Source organism: Cupressus sempervirens, chromosome 7 (genome assembly GCF_028749045.1).
Source record: "Cupressus sempervirens isolate cs-2001-9-10 chromosome 7, ASM2874904v1, whole genome shotgun sequence".
Taxonomy (NCBI): Eukaryota; Viridiplantae; Streptophyta; class Pinopsida; order Cupressales; family Cupressaceae; genus Cupressus; species Cupressus sempervirens.
In genome coordinates this window covers 887,004,672-887,027,786 of record NC_143124.1, presented here as the reverse complement: position 1 = coordinate 887,027,786, position 23,115 = coordinate 887,004,672, and positions in this window count along the sequence as shown.

Here is a 23,115-nt window from a genome sequence, read left to right as displayed (position 1 = left end):
AATGGATCCCAAAAAAGTGAAGGATATCCTTGAATGACCTAAGTGGCTAGCTTTTATAGAAATTTTATTAGGGGTTTTAATAGTATTTGTCAACCCTCGGATAAAAAAATGAGAGTTGATACAATACAATTTAAGTGGACTATAGGATAAGATAAGATTTTTAATCTGTTGAAACAAAAAGTTATAGAGAAACCTATTTTAGTGAGCTTCCAAGTTTTAATAAGGTACTTCAAAAAGAAAGTGATGCTAGTGGTATTGCAATAGGAGCTATTTTGAGCTAATAGGGTAGACTTATTTATTATTTTAATGAGAAATTAAATGATGCCAAAAGAATTCATTATGTTTATGACCAGGACTTTTATGTTTTAGTTTAGGAATCGAAGAAGTGGAGATACTATCTTTATCGTAAGGACATTTTTTGTATAGTGATCACCAAGCTTTGCAATATTTTAATAGTTAAGGAAAATTGATTTAAATGCATTTGAAATGGGTTGAGTTTCTATAGGGTCATATATATATTTTGAAATAGAAGAGTGTAAAGTCTAATAGAGTCACAGATGCTCTTAGTAGAAGACAAGTGTTTCTAACAAAATGAAAATTGAGGTGGTTGGGTTCAAGGAACTCAAGAGCTTATATCTAGAGAATCTTGATTTTGGTGAGGCTTAGAAACATTGAACAAAACCTATTACACTTGATAGGAAAAAGTGGTTGGAATTCATTAATAAAATATTGTATGGTGTTCAAGGGAAGTTAGTTGTACATTCCTAGAAGTTCCATGAAAGAAAACCTTATCAAGGACAAGCATGCTAGAGGATTTGTTGGACATTTTGGTAGAGATAAGACCATTTCTTTTGTTGTTCAAAATTATTGGCCACAATTGCAAAAAAATGTGAAGAAGCTTGTGCAGTGTTGTAGAGTATGTCATATGGAAAAAGGAGTGAAGCAAAATATGGGGTTATATTAGCCATTACCTATACTTGAGAAGCCATGGGAAGATGTCAGCATGGATTTTGTTCTTGGTTTGCCAAGGATGCATTGAGGGCATGATTCATATTTTTTGTAGCTAATTTTTTTTTTTTTAAATGGCACATTTCATTCCCTACAACAAGACTAGTGATGTTGTTCATGTGGCAGAGTTGTTTTCTAGAGAAGTGGTGAGACTACATGGTCTTCCAAAGATCATAGTTTCTAATCAACATACCATTTTTGTTGGATATTTCTAGTATACATTGTGAAAGAAATTGAAGACAATTTTGAAGTTTAGTTCATCACATCATCTATAGACTAATGGAAAAACATAACTTGGGAATCAGAGTTTGGGGAATTTGCTAAGATGCTTTCTTGGAGATAAACCAAAAGCTTGGGATGTTATTTTACAACAAGAAGAATTTGCAAATAATAATTTTTTCAATAAGTGTATTGGTAAATCACCATTCTAGATTATATATGGGAGAAGTCCAAGAAATGCTTTGGAAGTGATACTATTGGATAAAGGATAAATCACTAGTGTTAATGCTGAAGATTTTGTTGAATAGTTGAAGAACATTCATGAGGAGGTGAGGAAGCACATTACAAAGACAAATATAGAGTATCATGCAAGGAATATGTGAAAATTAGGTATAAGAAATTTTAGATTTGTGATGAATTCTTGGTTCATTTGAGGAAGAAGAGATTTTAGTGGGTACATATAATTAGCTAAAAATAAAGGAGTTTGGACCATGCAAGGTAGTGAAAAAGCATGATTCTATAAATGTTTATGAAGTAGAGTATCATGTTGAATTGTATATTTCACCAGTGTTTAACATTTCAATTTTGACAAAATATTATGAGGGGGTGATGGAGATAAAGTTATAGAAGAACAATGAATTATTTTGCAATCTCCACAAGAGACTGAGGATATATTACACAATCATGTGGGAAGAAGCACAAGGAATAGAACATAGGAGTGTCTAATTAAATGGAAAGGGAGAATAATAGAAGATTCATCATGTCTAGTATGTGTGGAGGTTGACTATATTGGTTTTTGTCTAACTAATTGTGACATGATAGGGTCACTTCTCAAGTTAACCATGGTGTCTAATGGAAGAGCATCCTTGGTGAAAGGGCAATCTTGCATCACCCAAAAATATTTCTTGTTCCAGTTTTCCAATTTTTGTGTTTTCAATAAGGGTAATTCCTATACAAATTTTTTATTTGTGGAAGATTTCTACTTTTAGTAAGTTGATATTATGTTCTCAGATTGTCCTAATCTCATATATAGAGGTTTATCTTTGACATATTAGCCTGGTGTAGTAGTTCTTTTTGTCATATCATATATATCAGTGCAGTTATTAAATATTTTTGGTGTGAATTTTGGCTATCCAAACTTTAGGTCCACCAATGAAAGCCTAAATGACTCTGAAACAAGGAGAAACCTTAGTTAAAAGACACTTGTGCAATTATATATTATAGATCACTAGCTACGGATTTCAAAATGAAGTTTGCTAGTTACTATCTCCACTAGTGGATCCATCCAAAAATGTAATTTGTAAATTTTCTTGAGTTGATCATATATAATAGTGTAATAAAATAATAGAATATGAGGCTAGTCAACTTCAAGGATTATGGATTAGTGTGTATAACATTATTGAGAAGTTAAGAGTGCTTATATAAGGAAGGCTCATAGGTTGTAAAGGGTAGTTCTAGGTGATAGTCATAGCTTTGACTTACAAACTGTTGTAAGGAAGTCATCCATGTGAGTTTGCATATTGTAGTTTTCCAATTTTGTATTTGTGGTGATAATAATGTTGAAATCTAATTGAAAAGATCATTATTGAAAAAGGGAGATTGTTGATAAAGAATGTTTTCAATCATTGTTTTGTCACTGATGTCAAACCTACTATTTTCTAGAATGAAAATTGCTTATAAGATCCAAGTACTATCACTTAGTTGATTGATGAAGAGGATTTAATCAATAAGATGTAGAAAAAGCACCTAAGGGAAAGGTTGAGTTATGGTTTTGTAATGAAGTACAAGGATCAGTTAAGACAATGGTAAAATGATGTATTGATGATACACTTGAAGATATAGAGGTTGGCTACACTTAGAAACTCTAAAAGAATAAGTTGTAACAAAACTATCTGAAAACCTTGACTAAATTCGTTAGTAAGTGTCAAGAAAGTTAGTTCATGTTGATCAGATTATCAATAATTATTGAGAAAATGCAAAATCTAGTGTGTGCCAAGTGAAAAAAAAGGTGCCGAGCAAGTTCAGGTGGCAAGCTAGACAAAATGTAATAGGTGCCGAGCATCAGTAAAACTTAGTTGATGCCAAGTGAATACACAATAGGTACTGAGTAACATAGTATGTGTCGAGCATCAAAAATTTTAATAGTGTCGAGCTACTGCATTATTTGAAAAGCCAAAGATTCACCATATCTAAGCTGACAAGTTTGTTACCTTGAATTTTTTGAACCAAATAGAAGATAAGAATGATGAGATAGTGGCACAGAATTCTAGGTTAACTATTTTTAGGTGAATGTAGGTGGACACTACATGATATTTCTAGAAGAAACAAGATAAGGGGTAGATACATCATATCTTACCTAATCCATTCAAACCAAAAATAAGAATGAGAAAAGTATTCCAAACTCCTATTTAAGGAGTTATAGGTCAAGAAACAAAATTGTTGGAGAGAGTGTGTGGTGTCAAGGAGAAGGTATCAAGAGGGATGAATAGAGTACAGAGACTCTGCTTTGATATGTGACCATAGAGGTGGTTGTATTGGCACAATGAGCATGGAGACTCAAGGAGACAAAGCTTGAAAGTAGAACAAGATGTTAGAGATGCAAAGACCAAAAGCCAAGATTTTTTTTAAATTGAATTGAGATCTAAAATTTGCAAGTTGAATTGTGAGTTATATTAGGTCAAAAGCACTTATTGTTACTCTGTAGAAATTGTATCAGTTAGGAAAATATCCTACAGACTTATGTTGGTTTAACAACCATTTTGTAAATCCTTTAATAGGGTGACATTCCAAGTGAATGTTCTAAAATCCTTTAACTAGGCCCACTTCTAATAGGGTGGTTGAAATCCCTTAACCAGGTCACATTTAACAGTGTATTTTGTAGCCTTTAATGGGGCAAGCCTTTCATAGGGCATCACTTCAAAAGAGTGAGAAAGGAGTAGCATGTTACTAGTGGTTTTTTCCAAATTGGGTTTCCACATAAATCACTCTATTATGTGTTGATCTTTCATGTCTTATTCTTTCATGTTGATTTTTCAGTAACTTGTTAAGAAAAATGTTTAGCTTGGATGTATGGTTAGTTTAAATGGGCTCACTATACTTAGTGAAAAAGTTTTATCATGACATTTGGACCTTGAATAACTAATTTACCCCCCCCCCCCCCCCCCCACTCCTCTCAATTATTCTAAACCATTTCTAATAATTCATATTAGATTCATCTGTTGATTTGGTTTAAAGGTCCTAGAAGTAGAGAGATCAAGATGTCCAAGAGAGAAGTTCCCAAGCTCAATAGAGATAACTTTGCTACATGGAAAAGTTTAATGAAGTTGCATCTAGGATCAATAGGTGATCATACACAAACCTCAATTTAAGTGGAACCTATTGATCCAACTAGTTTCCCTACTATAGAAGATATGAAGAAAAAGAAGGAACACAATCAAGCAATGCTGGAGATTTATTTTGCTCTCAACTATGCTAAATTTGATGACATCAATGGATGTACCTCTGCATTCAAGATGTGGGAAGCCTTGTCAAATATTTATGGAGGAGATTAGAATGTCCAAAGAGAAAAAAGTGAAAGCCTTAGAGGAAATTTTGATGACATGAGAATGGAGGAAGGTAAGAACATTGCTCAATATGCCTCTAGAATAAAGGAAGTAGTAAGTGCAATAAGAAGTTTGGGTGGTCATTTAAATGATGAAATTGTTATTAGCAAAGTCTTAAGAACATTTCTCACCGTCTATGCTATTAGTGTATTAGTCATCTAAGTGTTGAGATGCATACTAGGAAACAAACTAACTCTTGAAGGTATAGTGGGAAGACTTATTGCATTTGAGTTATCCAACTTTGATAACTACAAACCTAAGAATCTTGAATTTGCTTTCAAAGCCAAGTTGTTGTTGAAAGACACTAAAGAGGTGAAATCAAAGAAGAAGAAAATAAAGATAAAATATGCATCTAATTATAGTAGCATAGATTAAGAAGATGTGGAACAATTGAAAGCATTATTGGCTAGAATATTTCATAGAGGAAAAGGTAAATTCAAAGGTAAGTTTCCTATCATTTGTTTTAATTAAAATGAAGTAGGACATATTGCTGCAAGGTGTACATAGAAAAATAACTATAGAGAAGGCAAGAATTTTTTTTTTTAAAAAGAGAAGAAGATAACAGAGACCAAAAAGACAAAGGCAAAAATGGCTACATTGTTGAAGAAGAGAATTCTAATGAAAATGATGATGAGGTAGTCTATGTAGCCATGAAGGATGAGTCAGATGAAGATGAGGCAATAGCACTAGTAACCTATGTAAACAAGAATGATAGGTGGATCATAGAGAGTGGATGCTCACATCACATAATAGGAGACAAAAGTAAGTTTGTTACCTTAACTCGATATGATGGAAATAGTGTTAGATTTGGAAATGATGCTCCATGTCTAATCAAAGGAAAAGGTTCCATTAAGCTTACAAAGAAAATTTCATGTGATAATGCTTATTATTTTGAAGGATTGGACTACAATCTATTGATTATGTCATAGTTAAGCAATGTAGGATGCAAAGTAGAATTTAGAAACAAAACTACCAAAATCTATGACATTGATGGAAATCTGATAGGAAAAGGAGTCCAAACTAGGAGTAATCTATTTTACATAGATATGGAGGATGATGCCTATCTTATTGTAATATTTGATGATGTGTGGCTATGGCATAAAAGGCCATGTCATGACAACTTTGATAATCTTATTAGCATAAAAAAAATAAAGAAAGTCAAACGTTTGCTTAAACTAAACAAGCATGAAAATACAATGTGTGAACAATGTTAGCTAGGGAACATGACCAAGTCAAATTTCAAAAGAAAAACCTAGACTTCCAAAGAAGTACTAGAGTTGGTCCATATTGATTTACGTGGCCCAATAGAAGGGCAAAGCTACAAAGGAGACATATATATAATTTTTTTTGTTGATGACTAATCTAGGACGATGATTGGCATGTTCTTAAAATAAAAATCTGATGCATTTCAATTGTTTAAGTGGTATTTGGCCAGGGTTGAGAAAGAAACAAGAAAGAGTCTGAAGTGCCTAAGATTAGATAGAGGAGAAGATTTTACATCAAAATAATTTGAGACATTTTGCAATGATAAAGGAATTAAGAGAAAAACATCAGCACCTAAAACTCCCCCGCAAAATGAAATTGTAGAGAGGAGGAATAGATTAGTGATGGATTGTGCCAGAACATTAACAATGTAGAAAAATATTGCTCTAAAGTACTGGAGAGAAGTTATAAGTACAATTTTCTACACTCTAACTTGAGTACAAATAAAGAAAGGTACAAATGCAACACCTTTTAAATTATCATATGGTTACTCATCCAATGTAAAACATTTCAAAGTGTTTGGTTGTAAGTGCTATATTCTTAAAGACTCTACAAATGGAAATTTTTTGTAAAGAGTGATTAAGGTATATTCCTTGGATACTCCACTAGAAGTAAAGCATATAAGTGTTTAAATACTAACACTAAAGAGTGCAAATGTATCCTTTGATGAGCATACAAAAGTTCAAGATGATGAATCCAAGAAACCAAAAGCGTATAGATCCTTTGTATACTTCTATGAAGGAATGCCTACTAAAGAAGAAGCTACTAATCAACATAGGAATCAACAAAAAGTTTTAGTAACTACTGAGTCACAACTAGTGAATGTTGAGTTGCATTTAGAAGCCAAGTTGTAGAATGGAGATAATGCACATTCTGACTCTAAAATTAGTACACATGAAAGAGATGCTAAGCTACCTGAAAGAGATGTGCATAGTGACTCTAAAGCTAAAAGACCAAATATAGAAACAAGGATAGAACCAAGGCTATCCATGTATGTGAGAAGACATTACCCTATAGAAAAAATCATTGGTAATTAGAAAGCTACACCAATGATAAGGAATAGACTAAGAAATGAATCATGTCTACTAAGCAAGATTAAACCAAAAATAGTGAAAGATGCACCACAGGATGATGATTGGTGTAAAGCTATGGAAGAGGAGATTAAGTAGATAGAGAAGAATAAAACCTAGACTTTAGTTCCAAGACTTTCTGATAAAAATATGATTGGTACCAAGTGGGTATTTAGGAACAAACTAGAGAATGGTGAGATCACAAGATAGGGCTAGACTAGTCTGTAAAGGTTATGCTCAAGAAGAAGGAGTGGACTATGGGGAACCATTTGCTCCTATTACAAGGATGGAAAGAGTAAGAACTCTACTTGCATATGCTTCTTACAAAGGTTTTAAAGTCTACCAAATGGATATAGAGTATGCTTTTCTAAATGATATACTAGAAGAGGAAGTCTACATAGAACAATCAGAGGGATTTTTTGATGACAACAACAAGGATATGGTTTTCAAACTACATAAAGCACTCTATGGTTTGAAACAAGTGCTTAGAGATTTGTATAAGAGACTTCACAAATATCTTGTGAAGATATGATTTGAGATAATTGCTAACAACAACAACTGGTATATCAACATAGAAAAAGGGAAAGACATTCTAATATCTAAAATCTTTGTTGATGATATAATATTTGGAGGAAAAGATGCACTATGCAAAGATTTTTTTGATCAAATGAAACATGAGTTTTAGATGTCAATGTTTGGGGAAATCAAATTATTTGTTTGATTTCAAGTACACCAACTAAAACATTGCAGATTTGTGACTCAATCAAAATATATCAAGGAGATACTCAAAACATTTGGCTTAGAGGATTCAAAACTAGTCAGTACACCAATGGTAATAGGACATAAGTTATCCAAGAATGATGAGTCAACTGAAGTAAATCAAACAATGTATAGATAAATGATTGGAAAGTTACAGTATGTTGTACATTGTAGAATAGACATTGTATTATTTATTGGAATAGTGGCAAGATATTCTGCAAACCCAAGAGAAAATCATCTTATGGTAGTAAAAAGAATAATGAGGTAAGGAACAGATGACTTTGGTTTATACTAAAAGAGGATTGAAAAGTTTGAGTTAAATGCCTACACTGATGTAGATTGGGGAGGTAATATTGATGACAGGAAAAGTACCAGTGGAGGAGCACTCTTCTTAGGTAAAATATTAGTCACTTGGACTAGCAAAAAGCAAAGTTGTACCTTACAGTCCATAGCTGAAGCTGAATATGTTGTTGCCGCCATCAACTACACCAATATTGTATAGATCAAGCACCTTTTGAAAGGTATGAAGGAAGAGAAAACTAAACCTACGATACTCTATTGTGATTACACAAGTACCATCAACTTATCAAAGAATCCTATGATGCATGCCAAAACTAAGCACATTGTAATTAAGTATCACTATGTAAGAGAATTGGTGGAAGACAAAAAGTAAAGATGGAATATGTCAACTCAAAGGAACAAATTGCTGACATTTTCACAAAACCATTACCTAAAGATTCATTTGAGTATCTTAGAGGTAATTTAGGTGTGATACCCCTATCCAAGACTATTTAAGTACCAACAAAACTGCCCTACATCAAATGAGTTGATTGCTGAAATGTTATAAATTGATGCAAAGGATACTTACTTTAGGTTTTTTATGGAGTAATTAAAATACTAAAATTACAAATAATTCATAGGAAAGGTGACAGAGGGAGAAATTGGAGTTCTTACAAATGCTACACTTGCATGATAATATGCTGAAATAATGTCTTTGGTATTATTGTCAAAGAGGGAGAAATAGTAGAAACTAATCAAATCTATAGGAACAAATGTGTAAAGGGAGAAATAGTAGCTAAGAGGGAGAAAAGAATCAATCAAGATGAAAAGATCAGAGAGGGAGTAGAACAAGAAAAAAAAGGACAATGTATCAACAAAAGAGATATCCCTGAGGGAATTACTTACAGAATTTAGAGGGAGTCTTAAGAAATTCAAAGTTGCTAATAGACTAAATAATTTTGGATATAAAGTTTTTTTTTTGGCATTTGACTTTCTATTTTAACCTAATTAGCATTTTGATAACTTGGTTGATTGGTTTGGTTTGCCATCAATACCAAAGAGGGAGACTATTGAAATTTGATTGAAAAGATCATTATTGAAGAAGGGAGATTGTTGATAAAGAATTCTTTCAATCATTTTTTTGTTACTAATGTCAAACCTGCTATTTGCTAGAATGACAATTGCTTATAAGATCCAAGTACTATCACTTAGTTGATTGATGAAGAGGATTTAATCAATAAGATGTAACAAAAGCACCTAAGGGAAAGGTTGAATTATGGTTTTGTAATGAAGTACAAGGATCAGTTAAGACAATGGAAAAATGATGTATTGATGATACACTTGAAGAAATAGAGGTTGGCTACACTTAGAAACTCTAGAAGAGTAAGTTGTAACAAAACTGTCTACAAAGCTTGACTAAATTCATTAGTAAGTGTCGCACAAGTTAGTTCATGCTAAGAAAATTATCAATAAGTGCTAAGTAAATGCAAAATCTAGTGTGTGCTGAGTGAAACAAAAGGTGTCAAGAAAGTTTAGGTGCTAAGCTAGACAAAATGTAATAGGTGTCAAGCATCAGTAAAACTAGGTTGATGCCAAGTGAATGCACAATAGGTGCTGAGTAACATAGTATGTGCCAAGCATCAGAAAGAAAATAGTGTGAAGCTACTGGAATATTTGAAAAGTAAAAGATTTTCTAGATTTGAGTTGACAAGTTTGTTACCTTGAATTTTATGAACAAAATAGAAGATAAGAATGATGAGCTAGTGGCACAGAATTCTAGGTTATCTTTTTTTAGGAAAATATAGGTGGATTCTACATGATGTTTCTATAAGAAACAAGATAAGGGGTAGATACATCATATCTTACCTTACCCACTCGAATAAAAAATAAGAGTGGGAAAAGTATTCCAAACTCCTATTTAAGGAGTTATACATCAAGAAGAAAACTTGTTGGAGAGAGTGTATGGTGTCAAGGAAAAGGCATTAAAAGGGATGAATAGAGTACATAAACTCTACTTCGATATGTAATTATAGAGGTGATTGTATTCACACAAAAAGCATGGAGACTCAGGAGACAAAGCTTGAAAGGAGGACAACCTATTAGAGCTGTAAAGATTGAAAGCTAGGCAAATTTGTGAATTGAATTGAGATCTAAAATCTGCAAGTTGTGTTGTGAGTTATATCAAATCAAAAGCCCATATTGTTGCTCTTTAGCAATTATATTAGTTAGGGAAAAATCCTATAAAGTTAGGTTGGTTTAACAACTATTTTGTAAATTCTTTAATAGGGTGACATTCCAAATGAATGTTCTAAAGTCCTTTAACTAGGCCCACTTCTAATATAGTGGTTGAAATCCCTTAATTGGGTCACTTTTAATAGGGTAGGCCTTTCATAGGGCATCACTTCAAAAGAGTGAGAAAGGAGTACATTGGTTTTTGCCAAATTTAATTTTCACATAAATCACTATGTTATGTGTTGATCTTTCATGTCTTATTCTTGCATGTTGATTTTTCAGTAACTTACTAAGAAGAATGTTTAGCTTGGATGCATGTTTAGTTTAAATGGGCTCACTATACTTAGTGAAAAAGTTTTATTAGGACATTTGGACCTTGAATAACTGATTCACACCCCCCCCAATTATTCTAAAGCATTTCTAACAAATAAGTAGCCCATATTGTGGTCTCTCAATTTGTGTTTTTCTATGTTTATTTTTTTTGTTGTGGTATTAGGGGAGCACGACTTCATCACATTGATAGAAATTATTACAAAGTAAATAATTCATACACAATTCAACTCCATGAATAAGAGTAGATCAATGGTGAAGATCCTTGAATTAAGCAAAAAAAAATTATCTAAATAACAGGAATTGGAGATTTGTATCCTTTAATCTTGTCTACAACCAAGTTAATTTAATTAACACCCTTAGTTTAAGCAAAAACTAGTGAAGGAAACTAAAAAACAATTGGGATGAAGTAATGTAAACAATAGTTAGAATTAACCAATGCTAATACTCCCCCTTGATTCTAACTAGTTAAGGAAAAAAGAAAATCCTAAGGAAACAAAAGAGGAAAGAAGGTCTTTTGTGACAAGGAAATTGTAGATATGTATTCAATGATAACAATCATAGTGTTAATGAAGAACCATCTTTTAAACCAAGAAGATGATTAGGACTAGTCTACATGAGTGCCCCTAATGACACTAATCAAACAATGAGTTGCCAAAAAATAAAGAAAAAATATGTTAATCAAAGATACAAAAGAAAATAACCTGCATAGCTCACTCAAGCAATGTATGGATGGAAAATAGAGGCAAAACATCTATCACCCAAGAATGTAAAAGACACATGAGTCTATACAAGTGACCCTAACAATAATGCTCAATCATGCAAGAATAAATTGCTAATTGAAAATGCAAGCTCCAAATGTCCATAAAATTGATCAACTATGGAAGCAAAGAGACATTTTCACAAAGAGGCATGACATATCCATAAAAGCAATGTGTCTCTAGATAGAGAAGAAAGGAAAAATCCATGTGAAGAGAGCGTAACCTTGACCTATTTCTAATCTAGAATTAGGTCCAACCTCTATTGTCATGATATTATGATGCAAGTCTCTTCTTGTAGGCCTAAGAAGAAGTGGAGGCTTCCATTCAAAATAATTGTATGGAGTAAGAAAAAAATATCACAAATTCTTTTCTTACTAACAAATCTGATCTTCAATACCTTAAACAAAAAAAATTGTATTTCCTAGTAACCTAGGAGCTCTAATACCAGGTAAATGTTTCTACAATAGATCTAGCTGGAAATAAAAGAAATAATATTTGCAAAATTAAGCAATAAAAATAGAGCTACTTAGAATAATAAATTTATCACTTACATTGTACTCTTTCTCATTGATAGTAGTGATTACAAAGTGGATAATTTATACACAATTTGACTCCATGAATAAGATTAGATCATTGGTTAAGATCCTTACATTAAGAAGAAAATTTGGATCTAAATTATAGGAAAAAACTAAACAACAATTGAAAGTAACTAAAGTAAAAAATAGTTAGAATTAACCAACACTAAAAAAACATTACCTATTATCCTTGTACCTATACCAATCATATTACCATATTTATCCTTGATAATATATGTATTCACTATGAATTGCAACTAATATCCCTTGTCAACCAGTTCCCCAATACTCAAAACATTATATTTAGACCATCAAGAAAATAGAACTCATTAGTGTTAGTCTTTCCATCAAGAGTAATAGATCCATTTCCCTTGATGTGATAGGTTACATTGTTTACAACTCTAACTATTCCACCACCATAGCTATTAGATTAAATAAAAAATTTCATATCTCTAGTCATATGATGAGAACAACCACTGTGTGTGATCCAATCAAATTTCTTCCTTTCAACTTTTAATTTTAAAGCTTTTTCTTACATAACTTATTCTTTTTATGACTTTCTTTGTTAATAAAAACAAATCTTGTTTCATCGCTTTCACTTAAGAACTTCTCCACACAAGCATCTAATTCATCATTAGTAGTAAATAGGCTTCCTTGGCTTATAAGGCTTCTTCTTCTAATTATTACATGTCCAATATTTGTAGATTTTTGTACCTTTAGGTTCTCTCTAAATAAGAAGGGAAAGTCCTTGCTTCATCTTCATGTATTCTTCTAATTTTTCTCTACTGCTGTTAGCATAATATCCACTAGTACTTGCACTTCTTGTTAATGTAGTTCAAGCAATTAATGTGTTGCAAGTAGTTTTAATTCTAGGAAAATATGGACATTGTCTTAAACTAATCTTAGTTGATTCTCCCAAGAAGAATCTCTCTTGAAAAATCATCCATGCATGGTATTTTTGTTAATATGGTTAGCTATATGTCTTGATGGTTCTTATTTGTGACAAGATATATTCAACATTTTATTTATGCATTTAAAGATAGAAAATTGTCTAAGTGTTAAACAATTTATAGTAGCACAAAGTAACAAATCTTAAGTGTACAGATGACTTGTAGAGAGTTAGCTTATGCATAGTTTATGGAAACTTCATGATAGTGTCATAATGATGTGTTCCAGTGCACAGATGTGTATGAACAATATGGTGCAAGTTATAGTAAGATTAATAGTGTGAGTATTTAACAGTGTAGAATGGAGCATAGTAGGAAATAGAGTTGTATGGATTTAAGAATTATTTTGGTTATGAAATAATTACTAAATCATGTTGAGCCGACTATAGGGATATTATTCCATAAGTTATTTAATATTATGTCAAGCATGTGAAGTCATAAAGACCAACAATGCAGATTTTTGTGATTGTGTAAGATATACGTAAAGATCTTATCTTGTGCAGATAATGTGGATGTTGCATGATTATATGTGACATAATTAACTATTGTGAGAACTATCTATGAGCCTTATGTGATGATTAATATGATACAAGATCAGAACAAGTGTGAGTTACAGTTGGAAATCAAGTATATTATGTATATGTATCTTGTGAAGGAATCAAATTATATAATTGAATGTTAGGGTAGTGGGCTCTTCTTGCATACATTTTAATTATTCTACCAAATCCTAATAGTTTTGAGGCTTCTAAAAAGGCCTAGTCCTCTAACAAGGACTTGATACACTATATGTACTTCATAGACTCCTAATAGGGTCAATATTCTTAATAAAATCCTATTGTTTAGTAAATCAACTAGTGGGTATCATCCCTACCAAGGTTTTCCCTAGTTAACAAATAATTATGTTATGCATTCTCTATGTACATGGTTATATTTATTATTCAACATTGTTGGTTTAATCTCATATGCAAGTTATAAAGTAATTAGAAATATTCAATTGTGGGCAAAATTTTGTATAATAGTGATACACCTCCCCTCTCTTAGTATTATCTATTTCTAACAATTGATATGAGAGTCTAGTTACTTTGAAGAGGCTTAATATCTTCAGTAAGATTCTAATGAGTATGGAACAATTGAAGAAGAATCTTGAATAAGCTTTTGATTAGATTGACCTTCTTATAGAAGAAAGGCACTTTGAAAGATAGACACAAAGATGCAAAAGTGTACATTGGAAAATTGAAAGATGAGATTGATGATCTTAAATCTAGCAAGGAATAAATTACAAAGACTAATGACAACAATGAAGTAGGAGACCTTTAGAAGGCAAAGGAGATCTTGAAACATGAACTAAAAATAATTGAACTTAAGTTAAGTCTTAAGAAAAATGGTGGCATTAGTGAATAGGATAGAAAACTAAGAATGGAGATTTTTTATCCCAATTAAATCAAGTTATAAATGAATTAGATAATTAGATACTATTAAAATTGAACATGTTGAGTTAGAGAAATACAATGTTATAGTGAAAGGAGAATTGAGTCAAGCTAAACAACAATTAGAAAAACTTTATTCTAGTAGTGAGAAGATAAATTAGTAGATTACATCAAAGACCTTCTTATGACAAGATAGGACTTGGATATCTGATTTGAGAGAAACTGGACAAGAAAGTTGAAACTAGGAGAGAACCAAATCTAGTTATTGAATCCCCTAAATAATTGGATCTAAGGTAGAATCAAGGATATCTACTAAAGTATCAAAGGAGGTTGAGTTAATAGATTTGATAGTTCAACCTGATGAACCTAAGAAAATATAGCAAGTTGATAAATCTAACCAAGATGAACCACCCAAGGAAGTAAGACATGAATTTAGAGGTAGATGATTCATTTGTAATGAAGTCAGACACATAAAGAGAGATTGCATAGGCAAGTCTTTTAAACCCATTAGTAATTTCAATTGTTATAATTGTCACTTTTATGGACATAAGGTAGTAGAATGTAAGAATCTTAAATTTGATGGTAATGATGCAAATTGTAGAATTTCTAGGAATACTAAGCCTATATGTGATGTAAGAGGAAGATAATAGGATAGATCCATTAAAGGAGAGACATCTAATGGAGAAAAGGACTAGTTCATGTGTTACAAGTATAACAATCCTAGACACATTTCAAGGAATTGCAGGGCACCTAAGCATCAAAATAAAACTAATCAAAGGAAGAATACACCTGTATGTTAGTTATGTAATAATTTTGGACATGTAGCAAAATTTTGTAGAATGGACAAAAGGAACCTTAATAGGAATCCCAATTATAGAAGGAACAACAAAGATAATAGAAGGAATGAGAATGGAAATGATAACAATCAGAAGCAATTAGTTAAGGAACATGTTGATGAGTTCAAGGAAGCATTTTTGAAATCTTGTAATCCAGAGAGTTCACATACAATATTGGAAGAGCAATACTTTGATGCATTTGATGAAAATTTGAAGTCAAAAAGTATTTGTGGCTCATCCTTCTTGAATTGAGTAGTTCTAGCAGAGACAAACCATCAGTTAGTTAGAACTAATGTTAGAAAGCATGTTAGAGGATGCACAATTAACAAAATTTAAAAGACATGGAGAGGAATCTATGGTCAATCGTGCAAGTCTAGATGTGATCTCAATAAGCAGGAATTGCAAGAATGAGGTGACTAGTAGATAGAGATAGTATTTTGAGGTTTTGGTAGATATCAAATTAATGTCTAATGTGATTTGAAATAATTTAAGGATCACAAGAAAGATTTGATATACCATTTGTTCATGTGAAGTTTCTTGAGTTGTGAATTTGAGGTATTTTATGAAGTATTGAATCCAATTTTCATAGTTATATAGAAATGGCTAGTCAAAGAGTATATGATGTTAGTGATGGACCAAGGTATGAGTTCAAGAAACACCCACTTATTTATTTATTTGATGATCCAATAGGTACATTTTTGTAAGTTCCATAAAATGTGTTACATGTAGAAGATATAAAAAGTTATATACATTGTAAGTTTGAGAACATAGCAGATGATCAAATTCAAAAGAAATTAGGAGTTGCGTACAATAATGACTTATCCTTAAAGTTTGAATATGTGCATCTTAAAGATTTGAATTTAGTGAGGCATATTTTCTACATGGAATTTAATAATCATGAGTGGTCTTGAATCATTTTGAGTAAAATACACAATGATATGTTCTAGTTGAGTGATGTGTAGATTATCATTGACAATGACCTAATTCACAAGGTCACAGGATTAAGAAATGAATTTTGTAATTGTGTTAATGAGAGAAGCATCAAGAAATTGGTTGAGATGAACCTAAAAATAAAATTTGATAGATGGAATATGAAGTTTTATCTTATTCAAGATAAAGGATTAAAATTGTTGACTAAGATCTTAGGGTACAAGTTGAACCATGGATCAAGAGTTAACTCTGTACTAGGTGGATTTCTTTATATAGAAAATGTGATGAATATTGAGAGAAGGAAAGTTAACTTATGCAACATTACCAGATTGAAACAATTGGATAATATTTCAAAGATAAAGAAAATGAAGAGAACAATGTTTAGATTTGAGTTCCTACTAACTTATTTATTCTTTAATGTTACAAAGAAATTTCCTAGAATAATCAATTGGGATAGTAGTGAATGCACAATGAAGATAGTGACTCAGTGCTAAAGATCCAAACCTAAAAATGTCAGAGACATTGATATAGATAGAATGATGAAGAACTTTTAGTCTAAGATGAAACTAAGGTATAAGAAACCTCCCTCTATGGTGGAAAAATCTAAGGATGATTTATGATTCATGGTGGAGATTGACAACACTTGTATGGAAGCAATGATACCTAGAGTGAAGTTCATTGAACCTATGGGCTATGAGATGAGTGCATAATTGATAGAAGGGTATGTGTAGGTCATACTCAAATCTAAGTAGGACACAAAATGAACTAGATGGGGAACATATGGTGAAAAGCTAAGGATATTAGAATCTGAGCTCCATAGAAAAGAGAGCAAGAAGAAAGCAGAAAAGGATATAGACTCCATCCTCAAGGAATCTGGTATGTCAAGACATGAATTCAATAAGCTGAAGGGGATTGTGTTGGAAATGAAGGACAATGGGTAGTATGAATTGTTGGTAGCAACACCTATTATACTGGTAGGACCTTAAGAGCGATTAATGGTGGCATAGCCATGTTTGAAAGCTCCTATTGCATTGTATGCATTAGTTGCAAAAATACAACTTGTAAAAGCTAGCTATGAATATTCAAGGAGATATCCAAAGGTGGAAGCACCTACTACACAGAGGAAGTCAGGAATATTGGTGAAGGTTAAGCAAGAACTTGCACCTTAGAAAAGAAAAGGGTCAAATAGGTCAGCAGTGGACCTAGAAAGAGAAGAAAAAACATGCAAGTGAGTAATTTTAAAAGGTCAAAAGATGATACTAAAGATATACCTATTCAAAAAGATGTACATGAAGATAAGATAGCTACAAGAAAAAAGACATAGAAACCAAAGGTAGAGAATCTACACATGTAGATTATAAATGATGAAAATTTTATTTAGCTAAATAAATTTTATAGCAATTATAGTAGTATGAATAGGAGGGAATTAGAAAATGCCACCATAAGAAACATGATTAATAAAATTCTTGAAGACATATATAATAGGTTAATTAATAGAAAGAGAAGAGTAGTAGAAGAGGATCTGAATATGGGAATCATATCAATAAATAAGTTATGTGATGTTGGATCAAAAGAAGAATCTAACACAATTTTGAAGGGTATTGAGCCCTTGTTGAAGAAAAAAAGAGTAATTCTTCTAATGGGAGGCAATTATGAGGAGGTTAGGCAAGAAACTAAGGAGACTATAGTAAAGTATGTGACCTCATTACCCAAAGTCAGTGTATAGAAAAAAGGTGATAGTCCAATTTATGTGGAATTCTATACACCTTCCAGGGAAGAGGAAGAAGCAGAGGAGACACAATAGGCACTATCACCACCTCACATTATTATGAGTATTGAATTCATGCAAGTGGATAGTATGCACATAATTGTGGATGTAAAGGAGAACCCATTCGTAGAGTATGGAGAAAATATTGTTGCAAATATCAGCAATATCATTTCTTATACCAGTTCTAATGATGAGAAAGCAGAGAAAAAGAAGAAGGAAGAACAAGAAAAGAGGGAATAAGAAGTAAAAGAAAAGAAGGAAAGAAGAGAAAAGAAGAAGAGTAAAAGAAGAGGAAAGAAGAAGAGAAAAATAAGAGAAAAATAAAAGAAGAAAAGAAGAAGAAAGAAGAAAAAGGCTAAGGAAAAGAAGAAATTAGAGGAACATAAGATAAAGGCTACAATACCTTTAGTAGTATCAACAATTAGATCATTAGAAATAGTATCTATCCCATCTGATGATGACAATTAGAAAGAACAAATGGGTACTTTAAACAAGTTATTTGAAAAGAATAAAACTATTATGTGTTTGGAGATGACTCTTGCTAAAGTTTTGGAGCACAAGAAAAAGTTAGTTTCCATAGCAACATCAAATCCAAACTTGTAGGACAAGAAAAATATTTGGTGAAAACTTTTGCTAAGAATTTCACAACTTTAGTTGAAGTAGCAGTAGCGCGAGCGTAGACAAATCATGATGCAATGCTATTCAACACAATGTGCACCAATGTGTGCAACAATGTGAAGGCACTTGATGGAAACATCAAGGAACTAAGAAAGTGTATTGTTGAAGATAATAAGTTGTATGGATAGTGCACAATGTCTTACACTTACTTATCATATTAAGATGCAAAGACCAAAGGCCATATGAGTGAGCTCTAGGCACTCACTACAAGATTGCAGCAACTAAAGATCATAAGAATAAGATTGAGATGATCCACAATGCTATTAGAGGTATTGAATTTGATAAAGAGAAGGTAATCAAGATATTCTCTATTCTCAGAGAATATCTGACACCCAAAGGTGTAATTTTGCAGAGGCAGTTAGATGAATGTCTTATTGTAAAGAATTCCTATGAAAATTTTTCCTATACTAACCTAAGCACTGTTGAAGTGGTGTCTTATGCACTTTGCACACTAATTACCATATTAGATAAAGTCAAAAGAAACTAGAAGAAATATTTTGATAGACTAAAGATTGATTTTGTAGATTGCATATCCAAAATGACGAGCTAATTTACAATAGGCAACAAGTTTTTGAGGTATAATTTTTGGCCCCTTTTCCATTTATGTCAAAGTGGGAAGTCTTATGTAGATGAAATTTTTTATAGATGTAAATGTATATGTAGGGGGGGTATTATGTATGTATCAATGTAAAGGAATCATAAGGAATGTAATGATAATCCATCAAAACATGAATACAATTGTCATGTTTTGAAGGCCATTTTTTTGTAGTTACTTTTATTTGTTTTTGTTATGTATGACATCTTTTTGGGACTTAGCCAATTTTTCCAAATGTTTCCATCAATTCCAAAGGGGGAGATTGTTGGAATATGGTAAGCTATATGTCTTGATGGTTTTCATTTATAGCAACTTATATTCAACATTTTATTTATGCATTTCAAGATAGAAAATTATCTACATATTAGATAGTTTGCAGCAACACAAAGTAACAGATCTTAAGTGTGTAGACAACTTGTTGAGAGATGTGTTCTAGTGTGTAGATGTGTACAAACAATGTGTAGATGTGTACAAACAATATGATGCAAGTTATAGTAAGATTAATAGTATGGGAATTTAACAATATAGAATAGAGCATAGCAGTAAATAGATTCGAATGACTTTAGGAATTATTTTAGTTATGAAATAATTATTAAGTAATTTTGAGCTAACCATAGGGATATTATTACATAATTTATTTTATATTATGTCAAGCATGTGAAGTCATAAAGGCCGAAGTTGCAAATTTTTGTGATTGTGCAAGGTATAATAAAGATCTTATCTTGCCCAGATAATGTGGAAGTTTTGTGATTAGATGTGACATGGTAACTATTGTTAGAACTATTTGGGAGCTTTATGTGATGTGAAATCTGATGTAAAACTAAAGCAAGTGTGAGTTATAGCATAAAAGTAAGTATTCTATGTATACCTATCTTGTGAAGGAATTGGATTGTATAATTGCATGTTAGAGTAGTGGGCCATTCTTGCATACATTATAATTGTTCTACTAGATCCTAATAGGGTTGTAGAAACTCCTAATAGATTTGAGGCTTATAACATAGCCTAGCCCTCTAACAAGGACTCGCGGAACCATATGTACTTTAGAGACTCCTAACAGGGTCAATATCCTTAACAAGATCCTATTGTTTAGTGAATCATCTAGTGGGTATCATCCCCATGGAGGTTTTCCCTAATTAACAAATAATGGTGTAATGAGTTCTTTATGCGCACAATTATATTTACTTTCTAGCATTGTTGGTTTACTCTCATATGCAAGTTATAAAGTAATTAACAATATTCAATTGTGGGCAAAAGTTTGTACAATACTGATTCACACCCCCCCACCCCCTCTTAGTATTATCTATTTCTAATAGGTATAACCTATTCAATCATTTACATTGTCTTCTTATATGAAAGTGTCAAAGTTTTCAAGATCTTCCATACAATTTCATCTTCATCCTTCTTTCCATGACAAGCCTTAATTCTTCCAACAATCTCTGATATTCTACCAAGATAACTTCTTACAAGTTCATCTTCCACCATTTTAGCTTCTTGAAATAAATATATATAATTGTGTGATATAAAATTTCTAGCATGCTTATCACCTTTAAAAGTAGATTCTAATGATTTCCAAAATTCATGTGCTCAATTTAAGGGTTATACCTAATTGCACTCATTTTTTAGACAAAATTTCAAAAGTGCTTCTCTAGCAATCATACTACACATATATAATTATAAGGTTCAATATGCTCCTCAAGCTTATCTTCTTCAACTACTTCCTTCTATTTCTTACTAATCATCCAGTATCCTAGACCTATACATAGAAAATGTGTTGCAATCTTCTCCTTCAAACTGTCATAGTTAACTCCATCAAATTTCAGAATTTATTTTCTAAACTCACTTTCTATACATCTCCTTTATTTGTTAAGCTTTTCCTTCAAGGATCAGATGCTCTAATACCAATTATTATTATAAATTAAAGTCAACCAAGATAACTAAGGGGAAGGGGGAGTGGGGTGAATTTTTTATTAGATTAAAACAACTATAATTAACCTTTTTAAATCTGAAACATGTAATCAACAAGTGTAGTAACCATAAGAATATAACCATACATAATAACACTAGATTTTTTAACTAGAGAAAGCCTTGATCAAAGGGAAAACTAAGGTGGAGATGGTACCCACAAAATGATGTACTAATATATAAGTTCCTTGTAAAAGGATAGACCCTATTAAGAGTCAATGAACTACATTCAATATATATCAGTCCCTATTAGGAGACTCTGAATACATTTTAGGAGATTCCAACCTTGTTTTGAAATGTCTCAACCTTGTTGAGATTTGTGGAAGGTAGAAGGACCCACTATCTAAATATATTCAAAGGAAATACCATCAAACTCACTATCTAATTAACCTTAGTACTATCATTCTTTGAATAATATCAATAAAAAACTATTTGCAATAAATTATTTTCAAAATAGACACTAATACATCTGGTACCAAATTGCAATGGCAGTGCCGTTGCAGTTTTTCCATCACAACCTTGTCGTCATCGCAATTGTGACGGTCTACCGTCGCAATTGCAACGACAACAAGGTTGTGATGGAAAAATTGCAATGGCACTACTATTGCAATTTGGTACCAAATGTATTAGTGAGAGTCTCTTTGTCAACTCATCATGCCTTAACTACACCAAATGCTTCTCTGATAAAAATATTATTAATATCAGGTTCACTTGATCTCACTTCCAAGTTTGTATACTCACATTATAAAAATCTCACTTACAATCACTATCAAAATCACACTCTACCCAAAGTAAAGAAAGTTTCCTTTATATCAAGTCCTAAAACTAATTAATGAGTTGGCTTTGGGGCTTTCTTAATTTACAACCATAATAAATAACCATCTTAAGATATTATAATACATGTTACATTAGATCATTTCATTTTTTGTAATTACAAAAAAATTATCAACTCATAGTCTTTACAAATCTTCACGAGATGTTCATCTAGATGTGGACATTTGACCACTACATCATAATAATGTCTTCTACCTCTACACAACCTCACTTAACCAAATTATATATTTTTTAGAAGGTATAATAAAAACATCAGTAACTATTGTATAGGAACTCTGTTTCAATGTTGTCTTCAAAAAATCTTGAATAGTTATCAAATATTTTCATATTTATGCATGCACTCTTAGCAACATCATTAGGAAACACTTATCCTAATCTTCAATTGTCAAACCACATGACCTCTATCTCTATCTTCTGCTCTATCAATCTCTACAAATCAATATTTATGTTGACACTAATGAAAACACTACCATGAATACAAGATATGATCACTATATAATCTCTCTAAATTCTAGGATAATCTGCCATAGGAATATCAACAACATTCATGCTAAAAGTTTTAATAGAGAAAAGGTTTTGGGGACATCAAATGATGTGTTCTCCCTAATCATAAAATATCAAACTATGGCGACTCATTTTGGGCTAAGCTATTACTATCATTTCTCTCCGCTAAATCACTTTCATTACCATGATGAGATTTCCCTTCTATTATTTCTGCTCCATGATCTTGAAGCATTTATGATGGATATTGGGTAAATTCATAGATCTGTATAACCTTTTAGAACCTCTAAACTTGTTTTGATCAAATCTAATTTCTCTATCAAAACTCAACTTTTTTTCAAAACCTAAAAATTTATTTTATAGATCTCAGAGTCAAGATCATCATTATTTAAATTTCATAGTGTTTTCATTAGTTATAATATGTTATGAACTCAAAATAATATAATTATGTGTTTTAACATTTGAGAAGATGTTCCCTCAAAAAATTAAATATAAAATAGTAAATCATATCAAAAAAAATTATATTTATATTTATCCCT